Source organism: Fundulus heteroclitus, unplaced genomic scaffold, assembly GCF_011125445.2.
Source record: "Fundulus heteroclitus isolate FHET01 unplaced genomic scaffold, MU-UCD_Fhet_4.1 scaffold_137, whole genome shotgun sequence".
In the NCBI taxonomy this organism is placed as follows: Eukaryota; Metazoa; Chordata; class Actinopteri; order Cyprinodontiformes; family Fundulidae; genus Fundulus; species Fundulus heteroclitus.
The window spans coordinates 383,467-401,450 of NW_023396549.1; positions in this window are offsets into that span (position 1 = coordinate 383,467).

Consider the following 17,984-nt stretch of genomic DNA (forward strand, 5'->3'; position numbering starts at 1 on the left):
TACCATTTCATATGTGAATTGAGACCATATTTACATCTTTGAGATCATTTGCATGAAATGCCCCTGGCCATTGTTTCCCAGTGTGCCCCTCAAAAGGCTCAGCTTTACAGGGCAACAACGTCATTTGCTTAGCCCTCCCCCTACTCACAGCAAGCATTGGGACACCGAACCCCTTAAAGGGTTGGGGCTGAGAATGAGGGGCAAAGGGTGAAATAAAATTCAGCTTTACTTTACTTCCCATCTTCTCCAGCAAAAATACAAAAATGCTGACAATATCCAGAGGTGTAATTCACAAGTTACCATTAGTCGTTTGGTTTTATCTTTAATTTTTCATCTATTGTTTGCCAAAATTGTCAGGGTTTTATTTTAAATGTTTAGTCCCTAATTGTCCTTTACGGCGTCTGGAACCTCACCACAGGCTCCACTCCCCCTCTCCAACAGGCCCATCAGCTCTAAGTGCTCCTGACATTGTAATTGAAAGTAGGGCCTTTAAGTGATGCTGAAGCGTTGGATGTCTGCTTTGCATTGCAATGAATGCACATACGGGACAGGTTTTGTTTGGCCGCGGCAACCTGGGAGAAGGCCTCACTCCTTTTTTTTTTTTTTTTTTTACAGCATGAAACTTGTATTGAATTGAGTGTTGTTTTGGCTTTTCAGTGTTGAAAATGGACTTGGATGAGAAAGTGCTGGGGGCCTGTTTTGTAAGGCTGCACAGGCTCAAGGGGTACTTAATTTGTGCTTTTACTCCAAGTGTTTTGTACGGTTTTGAGAATCTAAAAGAACGTGACGGACCGATGGAAACTGAACTCGAGAACTCAGCGGATTTCAAAATGCTCTGAATACCTGAGTTTCCAATGGACTGCAGTCTGAGACAGATCGGAGCTATGGAATAATAGAGTAAATATTTCGCTCTGCCTCTTTACAGGAAACCTTCAGCACTGTTAAAGTTAGGTTTGTTTACAAGGTTATAAGCAGTTAATAAATTACCTGTACTAGATGGCCTCTCTTGGTGTCTTTATTTTGTGTAAATCCAGTTGGTGGCGGAGGCTAAAGCTAATGGTTAAGCTGACGGAGGAGGAGCTGAAGATGACTTCTACCTCCTTAAAACAACCCCAGTCGTAAAACCATCCAAGTGGTTGATACCCGGGATCTTTCTGAGTGAAACCTGTACTGATGACAGAACATGTCATGATTTCCAGTCAGAGGAACCGTTTTGATATAAAGCTAAAGTGAACACGATGCTGAAAGACAGCATTAAGACATCCAGTTTAATTTTTTTGCCACATGCCATGTAGAGGGAACAGCAAAGATGTGGAGGAAGGTGTTCTGCTGACAACAGCGTAACTCTGTGGCCTACATGCTAAAATTTATCCAGCAGAGGCAGGGAAGACGGATGGAGCTAAACTCTTGTAGGGTTGTGAGATTGGACTTGGTTTGAGATTCTAGATTGGGCTATAGTCCCCCTTATCCGGATTTATAGACAAAGGGTGCCAAGGGAGATATCTGCTGTAGATATTACCTGCTGACAAACTTTTACGTTCAACATTTCTGAGCTCTACCTTTAAACCAGCTAGATTCTCCCAAAGACGGTACAACATTGCTCATTTGTCATATTTTGGCTTATTGAATGAAGAATCTATCCTCTCATTTTGAAACAGAGCAGAAGTTAACCCTGTCCTTCTTAACTCATATCTTATTAGTTATTTGCTGACAGAAAAAAAAATACCAGCTACCAAACAAGGAGAGGAATGGGATCAGGTAACAGAACTCCCATTTAGGGTTACCTTATCATTGTTAGAGCAATATTGTAGTTTAGATAAGGTAGAAATGATACATTTCCACTAAAAATGGAACTAGACAGAATCGCTATCTGGCTTGAGGCACTAGAACAAGAGTGAGCAGTGGAGGCCCTGTGTTGATTAGACAAACCCAGGGGGACGGTTGATTGGCAGCGGCAATGACTCTTTCACGCTTCCGCCCTCATCGCGTCGTCCTTCCACCACCACCCCCACCACACACACACACACCCGTTTGGCTCTTCGGTTGAAGTTGAACCTGAGGTCAAGACCTGAAGTAATTAGCCCGTAGCTGAAACAATAGAGTATGCTTTTCAGCCGATGGTTATCAGGAGAAAGGTTCGTGTGTGCGCAAATGCAATCCTAGGGAGAGGGTCAGTGAACGGTTAAGATCTAAGTTCTGGCTTCACAGTCAAGAGTGATGAAAAAGAAAGATATATATATAAAAAAAAAACTGTCAGAGGAACTGATGATCAGCTAAGATATCGCAGCGGTGTTTCTCAGCCAGAGCCACCAGCGCACTCCATCCTTCCCTGTTTATTTCAACAGCACAGTGTGAATGGGCTCGTAGAACGCGGAGTGTGTTTGCACTGACAGAGTAACGGCCGTCACACTGAGCAGATAATGACCAGAGCTCATGTTTGAGCCATAAAGCCTTTGAGTTTCTTAAAACAGAAAAGTACAGGCCTTTTGCATTCAGTTATGTATTCCTGGACAGTTATTTATTCTGGGTACCAAGCAAAAACAAGGAGAAAGTTATCGGTTTCGGATGCAGCTTACAAACGTATGAAAAGCAACAATAATATAAATCATCTCAAATATCGCGGCTGAGAAAAATTCCTGTCAAAATCCAATGTATATGCGGCTTATGTCTTCAACCATTGAGTGAAATCAACTCAAGATTCTGATTCAAAATCTTTTTGAAACCTTTGCTCAGATCAGTTGTGAATTAACCAATATACCATCTAATTTTCTTTGCTAAGCTTGATAAATAAAGAGAAAACCCTGCCTTTGAGTATGTTTTAAACCAGCGTCTCATGTGCGGGTTTTTGAAATTGACTGGAACAAGCCAGAGCACAAAGAGGAGTTCTCTGTGAAATTCAGAAACTCTGGTTTACCAGAATCTGTGATCGATCGCGTTCCACAAAACAACCAGATCTCTGTTGTAAAGAGCTTTCCCACCAAAAGGGTTTCAGTACGTAACTTGGGTTGTTGCCAGAGCATGTTTCTCAACTGGTTGTATAAAAGAACCCGTTGGGTTTTCGACAACCATAAAGCCAGCTCTGAGCCACGTCATCAAGCCACTACAAACATCTTATCAAAGTGTTTTTCAGAACCTCTGTGGAGGGTCGCAGGGCAGGGAGACAGATTGACAACACAGACGCTATTTCTTAACACCGTTTTACACAAACGTCATTCGTGCTTGCCGCACAAATCTTAAAGGCTAATCTCTGAACAGCACCAGCCATGCTACAAGAACTGAATTTGCAAAATGACTTGCTCAAACCCTGTGACTGTTTATCAGAATCACAGATGTGAATGTCAGAAACTTGGTATTCCCATGCTGATCAGATTTTTTTTTTGATGCCTGGTGTTTTCACACATTTTGTTCTAATAAATTAGAAAGTCAAAAAATGAGCTTTGGAATTTTAAATGTGCCAATCATAACATTTTGAATGGATTAGACCTCCAGCTCCTCATGTAAGACATTATTTATATATTGTCTGAAAGACCTTTAAAAGAAATGTGCTCTGGCTGGAAACTCAAGGGTATAAAATGGGTCACAGTTTTCACAATCGAATGAGATAAAGAAACACTTAAAAGCATTAAAGACTCAAAATTTGACTGGATTTTTAAACAGTTGGATGATTTGAACAGAATAAGCCATCTGTATAGCACAAACCTGAAAACTAGAAGAGAAATATAGCATATTAAAAAACCCTTTAATTAGCCACTTATCTGATAATTTAATATATCCTTAAGGCTACAGATGTAACGGTTACTGGTGGCGAACTCGAAATTCAGCCGCACACAGAGTTACGTAAAAAGGGTTTTATTAAAAAAAAGCAAAAACAGACCAGGAGATGCAGGTGGAGCACGTAGACAAACTGGAAAAAAAAAAAAAAACACGGCGGCAGGGCACGAGTGAGGAGATGTGAAGTGCTGTAAAATGATGAGAGAGGATCTGTGATGACGATCTGGCAGCGAGTGGATCAGTGAGGCAGGTACATGAAGGCAGGAGGACAGGTGAGCAGAGCTGGAAACAACTAGTGACAGCAGGTGGAAATGGTCTGGGCAGATGACTGGGCTGACTGGAGACCGAGGTGTGAAGAGGGAGGTGACAGGGGCTGTTTGCTGAGGAGAGTGGAAACTAATTAGTCCAGAACAAAGCAAACGAAAACCTAAATCATGACAACAGATGTATAAATATGAATAAATCTGACATTTTGAACTATGACTAGTTATAATAAATTATTTTTAGCACTTTAATAGTAGGTTGTTGTTTTTTCGTCCAGCTTACTTCAATGTGCAAACCACTTTATAACCAAACCAGCAATCAGCAGTAAGGAAGTAAGGCTGCCAATATTGAGTTAGCCCAGGCATAACGTAAACATTTGCACAGCCCAGTTATTTGATATTGACTCCATGGAAAAGAGTGTGTAAGCTGCAGAGGTTGAACCCACACAGCAGTGTCCTTTTTTTTTTCCCTCCTCAAATTATAATTCAACTATAAATGACATATTTTAAAATGTTACTTTCTTATGCATGCAATTCAGTGCCTGGATTTTGCAAGAGATTGTTTTGCAGTCCAGTTTATAGCTAACTTTTACTGCTGTAGGCCAAAAAAAGTCAGAGCTTTCCAATTATCTATGCGGCCCTTTTTTCAAACACAGAGTTCATGTGATTTCTTTTTATTGATTTTTTTTTTTTCTTCATGTTGGTGCCAACGGAAAGGACTCAAAGGGGTGATTTCCATCCCAAATTACCCTCTCTTGCTAACATTTTGATGGTTTAATGGTTATGAGCACCACTTTTGGAGAAACCTGTCCTCTGCCGGGCCTCAAACGTCCCTCGAGTCCTACTTATCTAAGATGCAACCTCCACGCATATGAAATTATAGATAAAATGCATTTGACAGTGAAAATATAGAATAATAGGGATTCACTCAGCAATGAAACAAACATTTCTGCCTTCCACCTTGGAAATATATAAAATATGCCTTAGAGGAGATGCATGTCTGAGAAGTACTGATAGCTAATTATGAGCTCATTTCTACCTGAAGAAAAATATGTTATGATGATATTCTGCCATTCAGGCCCCTGCATAATTTTATCTTTTACATCCGAGTACCTCACTAAATGATATATTTATAAGTTAAATGGTTCACAGTAGAGAGCAAAGGCAGTGTACAATATTTTGAATGGCCTCATTAACCAAACATATTCTTGAGCTGAGAAAATACATCTAAAATATATCCTGTTCTACACCTTGCTTTTTCTTTCAAAGGTTTATATATTTTTTTTTAAATCTATACAACATATTTAGTCAAAAAATATGACATTTACCATCATTAAGAACACCAAATCTAATGTCTCCTGGTTTTATACCTTAGAACAGAGAGCAAAATAAAATCTACAGGATATGATACTAGGGTACCAGATCTAAAAAAACAAAACAAAACAAAAAAACACAGGATGCTTGTAAGGCACAATATTGGGCAAATTACCAACACTATGATGTTGGTAATTATGATCAATTTTTTTATTTTACCAGATTACATTGCATTTATGAAGCTCATCTTTTCCTGTTCATAACAATGAATTATCATAAAGAATGCATTAAGCTTTTTTTTTTAAGTTTAATAAAACAGTTTTAGCTTTTGTCCTGCGATAGACTGGTGACCTGTCCAGGGTGTACTCTGCCTCTCGCCCATTGACAGCTGGAGATAAGCACCAGCACCCTACGCGACCCTAATAGGGATAAGTGTGTAGGAAAATGGATGGATATTTTAACGTTTAAAAAGCTAATCAGAAAAAAACTTTACAAGCTTTTAAAGGTTAAACCTCACTTAACCTTAGCAAAGCTTATTAGAAAAAGATATTAAACGAGCGTTTGCGTAAGGTTAAATTATTGTTAAAGTTAATCTTGGTTGCAATTCCCTTGTTTGTCTGGCAGATATCTTTAGGTTTGAGTGAAAATTAGTCCATAGATCGGCAGTAGGCTTTTTTAGCTGTGCGTTTCTTGTGTGAATCGCTTTTACAGAGTTGCTTCACATTGTTCTTGAGATTATATATATATCTATATATATATCTATATATCTATCTATCTATCTATATATATATATATATATATATATATATATATATATATATATATATATATATACATACACACACACACACACATTATATATATATATATATATATATATATATATATATATATATATATATATATATATATATATATACACACATACAAAATGTAACTTTTTTTTAGCATTTCCCATTTAATGTGACAAAATGCACTAAATGAAGAAAGTGACAGTGACGTTTTTTTTTTTTTCATTCAATTTTTCCATTTGGCGCCCCATATTCTTGTAATGATGTATGTGGCAAACTAGATATTTAAACACACACAAAATATGTTTTGAAAAAAGGTTATTGATAAGGTGACAGAGAATGAGCAGAAGTTGCAGACTGAGGCTGACTTGTAACCAGTGACTGATTTGAACAGATGAATGCAGGGAGAATCAGACTGACCCAAAGCGGGAAGCAGAACCAGAATTGCTTTGAAGCTGCATGCAGAATCAGACTTGTACTTGTACTCTGACTTGAAGCCGCCGACGTATTTTCCAGCACGAGCAGAGTGACACACAGAATCAACCCGGAATCCTTCTTCCGGGCGGTGCACAAAAGCACAAGCAAGCGGACTAGCGAGGGCAGGGCGAGGACTGGTCCCAGGGATAACACAGGAAAAACGAAGGGAAGCCGCTGGCTCAAACAACACATGCAGGCGGGGAAACAAAAGAAGACAAGATGTTCTGGCAGGGAGTAGCTGGATGAGGCTGGTACATGAAAGCAGAGTGACAGTTTAGCAGAGTTGACTAATTAGTGGTGGCAGCAGGTGGAACCAATTAAGGTGACTGGTTGGCTGGGAGCTGACTGGTGACCGAGAGGAGTGAAACATAATCAGTCCAGAATAGTCCAAAATCAAAAAAACAAAAATCATGACAGTTCTCCCCTCCGTGTCAAGCTTGAATCACCTTTCTCTAGCCACGCCCAGTTATGAACTGTTCCCCAATCTTTGAACTGTTCCCCATCAACTGCATTTCAAGAAAGATTTGCTCCACCAGCAGAGGTGGCTGAAGCAGATGGAATATTTTAGTTTTTAATTAGGGCAAAATTATTACAGAAAAGTTAAAATCCTACAGTTGAAAATGTTAAGTACAACACAAAGTTTTCATCTATTAAACACACTTTCGACATTCTCTTTAATTTCATAGTAACATCTATTCAATGACATTTAATTACTCAAATGCAGACATTGGTGCATTCAAATCTGCTTTCAATTAAATTATTAAAATGATTAAAATTAAAGTTAATTATTGTTAAACAGTCAAATTAAATTATTCAATATGATTTGCAAACTGGATGAATATAACAAATGAGCAAAACCCTTTTTTACCTTTTGATCTACAATGATTTACACATTAATTTCCTACAAAAAAGCTAATTTATTTATTTTAAATGATCATATTTTGTAGAGCAGATAAGAAAAAAAATTATATTTTCTTTATTTTTTCGACCCTCGAGTTCCTTTGACTTGACAATTTTGGCCCGTTTGCCGAAAAGTCTGGACACCACTGCCTTATATGATACTGACCAGCTCCCTAGCAAAAAAATAAATAAATAAATAAAACAGATGGACACTGTAACCTTGCTTATCTAACAAGAACTAAGCCAAAATACTGGAGTGGTATGTGGAAAATTAAGCACAACACATAATTCAATAGCTTACTTTGCCATATTTAGCAGCAATAACTTAATTTTCCTCTTTATGACCATATCCCTCTCCCACATCCTTGTGGAGAATCTTTGGAGGATTCTTGTTCATAACTCTACTTTAGGCCATGTTAGGTATTTAGAATTTGTGTGTAGTTGTTTCTCCAAAGTTTGTTTTGAAGTCCTGCCACGGCATTTCAAGTAAGTTGAGATCTGATTTTTTGTTTTTGTTTTGATGGGGCCATTGCAACATCTTGATTCTTTACTGCGTTTATCCATTCAGATGTGGATTTTTCTTCCAGGCAAATAATCATTGCTACTGCGTTTAAGTTTTCGGTATACCAAACAATTCAAGGTTAACTTTACTGTCCTATGGCTGCAAAAAAGTCCACATTATCAACCCTGATAGGGCCAACAGAGGAATTTGTAATAATATGGGTACATCACAGGTTTGGTTGTCACTGTGTGGTCGTTTATGCTTATCAAAAGAACTTCGATTCAGCGACACCAAGTACGTTACAGACAAGTGGAAGGTTGTTTTAGATGTGGATTTAAAAACCCACACCGTAAAGTCGTGTTTAGAGAGAAAGCAAAGACTTCAAAACAAGTCTGACTTGCCCAGTCGACTAGAATAAGTTTGGATTGGTAAGAGTTATGGATATTTAACATCCTGATTAAGGTCTGCAGAGTTCAACATGTAGCTTTTGGGATTTTATCGCTTAGGTTACTACTTTACTTGGCTACTTTTTTAAATGAAAAATAATCAGTGAGTTTGTTCTTGCTATGATAATTTTAACTATTCTAATATTTCAGCTTTGCAAGAAAGGTGAGAGGCAGGTTTCTGACCATACACACATGCTCCCAGAGACACAAGTGTGTATCTTCCACCAGATACCATCTTATGGCTTCATGCCCAATCCCCTAGTCCTTGAAGTGTTGTATTAATAGGCCTGCCAACTCCTTGGAATGGCGTGAGTATGCATAACTGCGAATGTTGTGCATACACCGATGTTTGAAACCTTAACTTGGCTGAATTTGGCATTTTAAAAAGTAGGTGGGCAATAGGTTTTGGGAAACTGTAGAATTCATAAATAGGTATGAGAAGCTGCTTTAATAGAGTTTGTGGAGTGAGTATAATGTGAGTCTAAGTTTCTAAGGCTTACTTTTTCCTTATGCTAGGCTCACATTACTGCACCGTAGAGCAGAAATGGAAATACAAACAACCGCTCAATGTTTGTGTATCTCACATCCATCACATTAAAATCTCTGACCCCACCGCCATTCCTTTGTCACTCAATGAAAGCCAGTTCCAGCTTCTATTTTAAAGCTGCTACCCCTTATCTTGATTTACCCTAATGTTTTTAATCATGCTTTCCTGGAAGGGTCAACCGAGTATTATGTGAGTGCCTGATTGAAATGAGTTCATTTCGAGAATTAAAATTTCACTCAGAGTACAATGTTTTTTGTTTTAAAAAAAAAAAATGAAAAACAGATCCTGCAAATGTAGGAAACGGCTAATGCTAATTTTAACTTTGCACAAAATGTTCTCCTGAGCAAGCTGGTTTGTTTATGTGTACTATCATATTCACATCTGCGAATTAGCAGCAAACAATATACATATTTTTTTTGTTTGAAACATCCATCCATCCATACATCCATCCGTCCATCCATCCATCCATCCATCCGTCCATCCATCCATCCATCCATCCATCCATCCATCCATCCACTGTCTTCTGCTTATCCGAGATCGGGTCGAGGGGACAACGGGTCCAGGAGGGAATCCCAGACATCCCTCCCCAGTGACATCCTTTAGCTTAATCTAGGGCAGGGTTTCCCAAAGTGGGGGTCGGTAGATGATTTGATACTGATTTGATACTGTGATAAAAAGATTTAGTATTTATTTTAATTTGTGAAACCATTACCAAAGTATAACTTTACAACATTTCTCATTTAAGAAACCCAAAGCTCCCAAAGCTCATGACCATAGATGAGGTTCTTATAAAAACATTACTTTATTCTCATAATTTTACAAATTTATTCTGTCATAGTCTTGGACATTTTGGACTAATTGGTTCCACTCTCCTCAGCTTTCTGCTATCTGTCGTCATCCTATCAGCTCAGTCCATTTCGCAGTCACCACCAGTCATGAGCTCAGACCAGTTCCACCTGCTGTCACTAATCAGTCACTCACCCACTCACTGCCAGATCGCCTCGTCTCCTACCATGTGCTCTGCCGGCGTAATGCTCCCAGTCCTGTGTGCTCAATCTGCTGGCACCTCTCTGATAGCATTAATTTTTTTCCTCCACTGCATGGTCAAGTCAACAACAATGGTAGCACATGTGACATCATCCATCCATCCATCCATCCATCCATCCATCCATCCATCCATCCATCCATCCATCCATCCATCCATCATCCACTCATCCATCCATCCATCTTCCGCTTATCCGGGGTCGGGTCGTGGGGGTAGCAGCTTCAGTAGGGAGGCCCAGACGTTCCTCTCCCCAGCCACTTGGGCCAGCTCCTCCGGGGGAATCCCAAGGCGTTCCCAGGCCAGCCGGGAGACATAGTCCCTCCAGCGTGTCCTGGGTCTTCCCCTGGGCCTTCAGGGAGGCGTCCAGGAGGCATCCTCACCAGATGCCCGAGCCACCTCAACTGGCTCCTCTCGACGTGGAGGAGCAGCGGCTCTACTCTGAGTCCTCCCCAGAAGACTGAGCTCCTCACCCTATCTCTAAGGGAGAGCCCAGACACACTACGGAGAAAACTAATTTCGGCCGCTTGTATCTGGGATCTCGTTCTTTCGGTCACGACCCAAAGCTCATGACCATAGATGAGGGTAGGAACGTAGATCGACCGGTAAATCGAGAGCTTCGCCTTTTGGCTCAGCTCTCTCTTCACCACAACGGATCGATACAGAGGTACATGTGACATGCTGCATAATTGTTCGCAGACTGTGACCCTAAAACTTAGTTTTGCCATGTACACGTAAAATATTGACCTGCTGCGGTCACCCCAGGTTAATTTTCTGAATAATGTGCTGTTAATATTGTAGAATTCCGTAGTAATAAAAAGACTCTTCAAACCATGACTATATATTACCGTATTTAATCTAAAAGGCAGAGGGATGTTTACAGCTTCAGTACTGGGCTCTCATACACAACAACACAACGGACAGATTTCCGGACACCAGAGATCCCTGTTCATTCCTCACACAGACATTAAGTAAGACCAATTGTGTCCACCCATTCAGGGGCGTGCCCAGTATGATATCAATGTTACTTTCATCACATTGATGGAGGAGATCATAGTATAATGCAGTCATGTGACATATCTGCAGCAGTGGAGTCTCCGCCCCTTTGACCATAGATCTCTCAGCACAAAATCCAACCTTTAAAAATAATTACACTGTGGTTAAAAATCTTTTGAGCAAGGCAGTGTTCTTGCTGAGTCTGGGCAGATTAAACACCATTGTACATGCTAGGATATAGGTCCACAAATTTGTTTGTTAAATTTCCAGGTATCAAACGTGGAAAACCTAGACTAATATATTAGTCTCAGTAATGAAAAAAAGGAAGAAAAAAAGTTTTGTCTTTCAGAAGCATGTCGGGCTTACTACAACATAACTCTTAATTTCTCCTTTCCATCTTCCCTGGATCCTAAATGCGTTTTAATGTCACGTTTGTGTCACGATTTGGGTTTTGTCTTGGTTTATGTTATCAGATTTATTAGTTAAGTTTCTGCTTTTGGGGTCTTGTTTGGTTTTGATTTAGACATGTTGTTCTGTTTAGGTTACCTGTTTTCCACCTGTCACTTTATCAGCTCTGTTTGGTCTCCCCTCAGCAATCTGTCAGCTTTCTTGCCTTGATTAGATCCACCTGCTCACTTATAATTAGTCTTCACTCCTGTTCACCTGCTCACTCCCCTATATAGTCCTGCCACAAACCTCAGCAATCTGCCAGATCATTAACGAGCCACGGTGAGTTTTGTTCCAGCGTTCCTTTCTTGTTTGACCTGTTGATGCAAACCCGATTGCTTTTGATTCTGAGCCAGCCTGTTTCCTGATCTGTTTTTCCTGCCCTGTCTGACTGATTTACCGGTTTACCGACTTGATTCTGTCCCATGGTTATCCGAGCTTGCTTTTGCCCTGTCTGTACCTCTGCCTATTTTGGACTGCCTTTTGTGTACCGGATTTTGGACTGCCCTTTTGACTATTGAGCCCGCCTGTCCCTGTTTCATTATTAAAATCCTGTTTTTTGCCTATACCTCGCTTGTTTGGTTTGAATACTGGGTTTGCCTGATTCTAGTTCATAACAGTTTGTTCTGAATGTGGGACTCTAAAGCAAGCAAAATGAACGGACAACAAAGACAGGTTTGCAAGGTTTATTGGAGTATAGGAACAAATGGGATGAATCTCCATGGGTTATTGCAGGATTCCAGGATGGCACTTGGAAGAGATGTAAGGGATGTTTGTTGTTGAAATGGACTGAGAATGTTCAGAAAAGGAGTGGAATAGGAGTATTAATGTTGGCGAGAATGACAGAGTTTTATGAAGGTGAGGTTGGCAGGAGATAAGTGTAGGGTGGAGTTTGTACTCGTCTTATACTCTTTTTCCAGGTTGGCTTTGAGGAGCGATGTCACATTGGAGGCTGGACAGGAAACTGAGTGAGCAGAACACTATGGTGAGAGACTCTGGGCAGCTGCTAGCAGAATGTGCTGTTAGAAAGGCAGTGAGAAGATTCGATGTAGGAGTCTTGAGGAGTTTTCTCGAAGCAGATGGTGAAGACGAGGAAGCAGATTGCTATAGTCCCAAGACTGAGCTTTGACAGTTGAAATGAGAGGAGGCCAAATAAGGCCAAATAGCACAGAATATCACGATATGATATTCCTATCATATCGTGAGGTGAAGACATCAGATACACTTGAAATACAAACAAAAATCTTATAAAGGCTTGAGGCCTTCATACGCTTTCCTGTCCTGCTGTATGTAATCTCTTTGGAAGAACCCAAGCTCCAAGTCTTAACACGGGTCTTGATTCTGACCTGCCGAACTGCCTTGGAAGAACCCAAACTCCAGGTTATAGCTGTGGTCCTAAGAGCCTTCCAGGAACTCCAGTCCCCACCAACTCAGAAAACATCAAAGATGCCCCGTTCAGCCTGTCAACCCTCTGATAGGCCCTTCCACCTGATTTAAGAGTTGTTGTTTTTTAAAGGTGCTTTCAATCTGACAAACAAGCTTCTTAGAAATGAATATTGTAATTTATTGAATATTACTGCTGATGACCCTGATGAAGCATTATAGACAGAATAGATGGCATGCATTTGATGAGAAAGTGTCTATTTCAGTCATTAGAGGCTTGAGACTTGATTGGAGTTGGGAAAACAATATTTGCAAAAATCTTCAAACTCAGTAATTAATGGTAAACCGTCCCTTAGCAACTTAGGCCTGAAATATATTATTTTAATACCCTTCTTCCCTCAGCCAATCAATCTGATGACTGAATAGTCAGAGTATAATAACATACAAATGCTTTTGTGAACCAATCCAAACATGCCTTTGTCTTTTGTAGAAACACATACAGTATATACAGCTTTACAATTTCTTTATATTTTCCATTTTTATATATCTTTGTACTTTGTTTGGATGCAAAAAATGATGATTAAAGCTGATTTAGCATTTGGCCTGTTCCTGTTCATAGCTGCAAATTTCAGACACAGGTGTCTATGTATCCCACTGGGTACAGTGACAATGGTGTTGCAGTATCTTCCAGTTTATGATTAAGTCTTGGCAGTTCCCAGGTTATCCTTGAGCATTCATACAAAATTTATTTAATCCAAAGGTGGCAGTTTGGGGGCAGATAGTTAAAACCTGGACATATTGGGTGTTCCAATAATATCTGGCTTAGGAATTTAACTAAACAGGCTAAAATTAACTAGGATAGTTTTGACATCAACCTGTTGAAAATGTGTTAATTATGGTTGAAAGCCAGATTATTCCTGGAAGCCAGACAATCTCTATGACCTCTACCAATTCTAACTATAAGGGTAGTCAAATATCCCACCAGAATTATGCCAGAAGTTATTGGTGGCTCTAAAAGCATGTAATTTATCTGCACCTTGGTAAAGACCACTTAACTAAACTAACCTACCACGCCATTGTATACATTTATGTTTTAATGCATTGTTTTAGACCCTGTGGGGATTTGGACAAATTTAAACAATTAAAAATGTATACGCCACATTCCTTTTTTTTTTTTTTTTGTCTGTGAAGTTATTTGTTATGTGATCATTTCACCCTGAAAAAGTGTCAAAAGCCCAGAATTAATCTGGCATTCATATACATGATGAGTGCATCTAAACTTCTCACTGGCATGATATAAAACATCCAGATTTGATAGGTGTACTTTCTTTTCTCCACAACCTGTTATAAATTATTGTTGTGAATACTCTAAACTTAAACTACTTAAGTTTGAAATGTACAAGCTAATGGGGAAAAAAATTCTCCCAAAACTGATTTTGTCTTTACATTCTACAACATATTCCTCTAATATCTACTCTGGATAATGACCTGTCATTTGCAGGGTACCACTATGCAACACTTGTCCTTTCTTTTCATTTAAAATTCTATATGTCACTTCTCTGAGTGGTGGCTTTGGCTCCAGGCGCCTCTTTCTGGCCTGTTCGGTGACAAGCAACAGAGTGCTGATAGATGGTTCCTGTTCGTGGCTGTAAATCGGCCTCTTGTTGGAGAGTTAACCCCTGTAACCCCCTGTAACGTCTGTAACAGCTAGCAGACTCCTCTCTCGCTGCCTAGGGCAGCTGATGAGCTGTTCCCAGAAAACTGATGAGCAGGTGGTTTGGTGGATGGGTTGGGATTTGCTTGCTCTGCAAACCTTGTCCCCTTTTTTTTTGCTGTGTGTTACTGTGTGGGTGAGCATTTAGATCACAAAAGGCAAAAACGGAAAGATAAATTCATCTCTCATTCTGTGAACATCTGCTCCGCCAGCTGAAGCCAGCTTCCTGTGATTATAATGGCATGTATAATGAATGAAATAAAGATATCTGAGCAGGGTTTTCGTAAAGTTCAGCTATGCAGGCTGACCACTTAGGGAGCTGTTTGAGGCGCTGAATGTTTCTTTGTGCTATGATTGTGCTTTGGGCGGTCATTATTCCAATTAATCACAAGTTATATGGTGGAAAAACTGCAGACTGACTGAGCTAGCACACATGTTTGCTCTCAGAGAATTAGGGAGTAGTTCTCCTCCTTCTGCTGACCTTCTGCATTCACAGCTGTTTCTCTTCTCGGCTGACTGGTGACTGGGACGGGTTTTATTAATGTGCTGTAACTAAGTAACCACATAATATGGATCTCTGTAGCCCTGGTCACAGACTGATTTATTTCCCTGCGTGGGTGTGCATACATTCACTATCCGTGCAGTATTTTATGTTTACTTGCATGTCTTCTTCTATTTACTGGGCAGCAAGAACTTGCCATGCTTTTACGAATTGGACTCTGGCGGTGGCAGCAATTATGGACACAAGTGAAAGGTTTGCTGAACACAGTTTACAGATTTACGGATCTCCTGAATTTCCCACAGAGTTGTGGTTTGGCACTAAGGCGGACACGTAGTTTGTCATTATTTTTCAAGGAAGGAAGTTGACAAGTGCAGTTTCGGGAAAAGTTTTTACTAGAGGTCCAAAAGGAGGTGAGCAAATCCACAGAGTCTGTGCTATGCTGTTGGCATTGAACGGTGTACTGGTATTGTTGTCTCTGTTGAGCTTAGTTTCAGGAGTGGTGTCAGATGAGTGGGGAGATTTGGAGGGTGGACGGGCAGGTAAGTGAGTGGTAAGCAGAAGAAGAATGTGGGTGGTTGAGATCTGGGAAATGGTCTGAGGAGCAGTGAAGAGATTCAAGGAAGTGGGCTTGAGGGACTTTCTCCAGGGATCCGAGGAACGAGGTAGTGGAGCACTTAGATGTCAAAACCTGAGCATGAATGGGAACTGGTATTTGTGAAGAAGAACAGTGAGGATTATAATTAGCACTGGTGAGGACAGCAAACACAATAGAAGGTACATGCTGGTGAACGAACACAATCTGGCATCTGCCTCAGGGAGCCTGCTCCTCTTTATGCAGCTTCCCACTCAGGACATGAAAGGTTATACAGACATCGAAAAAGGTCCACCGGGGAGGAGTTCAATTGGGCAATCAAACGGTCAATACAGGGGGAGAGGGAGAGCCAGATCTTCACTGGTGTAAGTTGTGGTACTCAGACACTTGGGGAAACATTAGAGAGATTCAATGGTGCTGTGACAGCAATAGGTTCAAGGAGAGTGGACAGGACAGCAGGCTGGAGACATGAGGACTGACAATGGGCCCTCCATGACTGAATGCGAGATTCGACTCAGTTAATGTGAGGATTATATTTCTCTAACCAGGAGTGACCTAAAGCTTCTTAGTAAGGAAAAACAAAGAAGGTGATCTGTTCATGGTGGTTTCCAGAAACCATGAACGTAAAAGGCTATGTCTGATGTTATGGTCTGGAGGTAACTGCCATCCAAATTGGTGACATCAATGGGAGTTCAGGATTTATCAAGTTTTGTTCTGAGCTGGACTTTATCAGGTCCATGGTTTATACACATGGACAAATTAAGCCAGAATTGGGGGTATTCGGTTTCGTCAACTCCACCAACCAGTATCACCTTGAATACTGGTGGTCCAGTATGGCAAGCCGTTTTAACATAAATTCGGTTTTACCGCCCTTACGTTCGAGATATCTCAAATTGTTTTATGACTAGACGTTTTAGCAATTTAAGATATCTCTAATTGTATTTTGACTAGTCAAAATACCTATTCGAGATATCTCTAATTACATTCTGACTAGTCGAAATGACATCAGATTTTCCATTGAGTTGTATGGAGACGTCAATTCAAGATATCTCGAATGAATTACTGACTATCTGAAATACCCATTTCAGATATCTACAATTAAATTACGACTAGTCAAAATTACAGTTCAAGATATCTTAAATTTAGTTTTCACTAGTCATAATTCTAATTAAAGATATCTCAAATGCCACCATAATTCAAGATATCTTAAATGTATTTTTGGATAGGCGAAATGCAATTTTGACTAGTAAAAAATGTATTTAAGATATCTTGAATTGTAATTTTGACTAGTCAAAATTCCTTTTAAGATATCTTGAATTGTAATTTTGACTAGTCAAAATTCCTTTTAAGATATCTCTAAATGAATTAGAGATATCTTGAATTATTCAGCTTTTCCATTTAAGATATCTTAAATTGACATTCTGACTAGTCAAAATGACATTACTGATATCTTGAATTACGAAACGGCTTGCCATATGTCATCACACAGGAACCGGAGGCGTGCGCTTTTGTTTTCAGAGAAGGTAAAGGAGGGTGCTGTAATGCTTTGTGCCGTCTCGCATGTGAAAATCAAAAGCTAGCTGGCTTTACCATAATTCCCAAGAGGCAGATGCTTTACCACAGTATAAAAACTGCATCTAGTTATTAACTGAACTGGCCCGGGCTGAGGAATATTCCTTATTTCCAGCTTGGACATGAGTTGACAGTAGCGCTTTCAGCTAGCCGTTTTTCAGTGCATTGTGTGCGTCGGCAGCAAGTAAATCCGAAATTCTTTGCAAATTTCTTAAGCATTCTTCAAGTATACTATTTTCGCCCTCTCTGCATATCCCATACTTAAAAAGCTCTTTCTATATTGTGGCATTTTCTTACAATTTTGTCGAAAACAGCCAGTGCCATTGAATGTTCAGGCAGCTTTGGGCAGCTTACAGCCAGTAAGGGGCTTACACGCAATGTCTTATTTCAGATATCTTAAATTGTAATACTGACTAGTCATAATTACGTTCGAGATATCTTAAATTACAACTACGGATGTGTGACGCTTTCAATGACGAATCCGGTGACGTAATTTGAGATATCTTGAAAGGAATTTTGACTAGTCAAAATGTAATTGAAGATATCTTGAATTATTATTCTTCCTAGTCAGAATGTAAATAGAGATATCTTAAATTATCATTCCGGATAGTCAAAATGTAGTTTTGTCTAGTCAAAATGCATTTTAAGATATCTGGAATGTAATTACGGATAGTCAGACGAAACCGAATTTATGTTAAAACGGCTTGCCATAGGTCCAGGGCTTT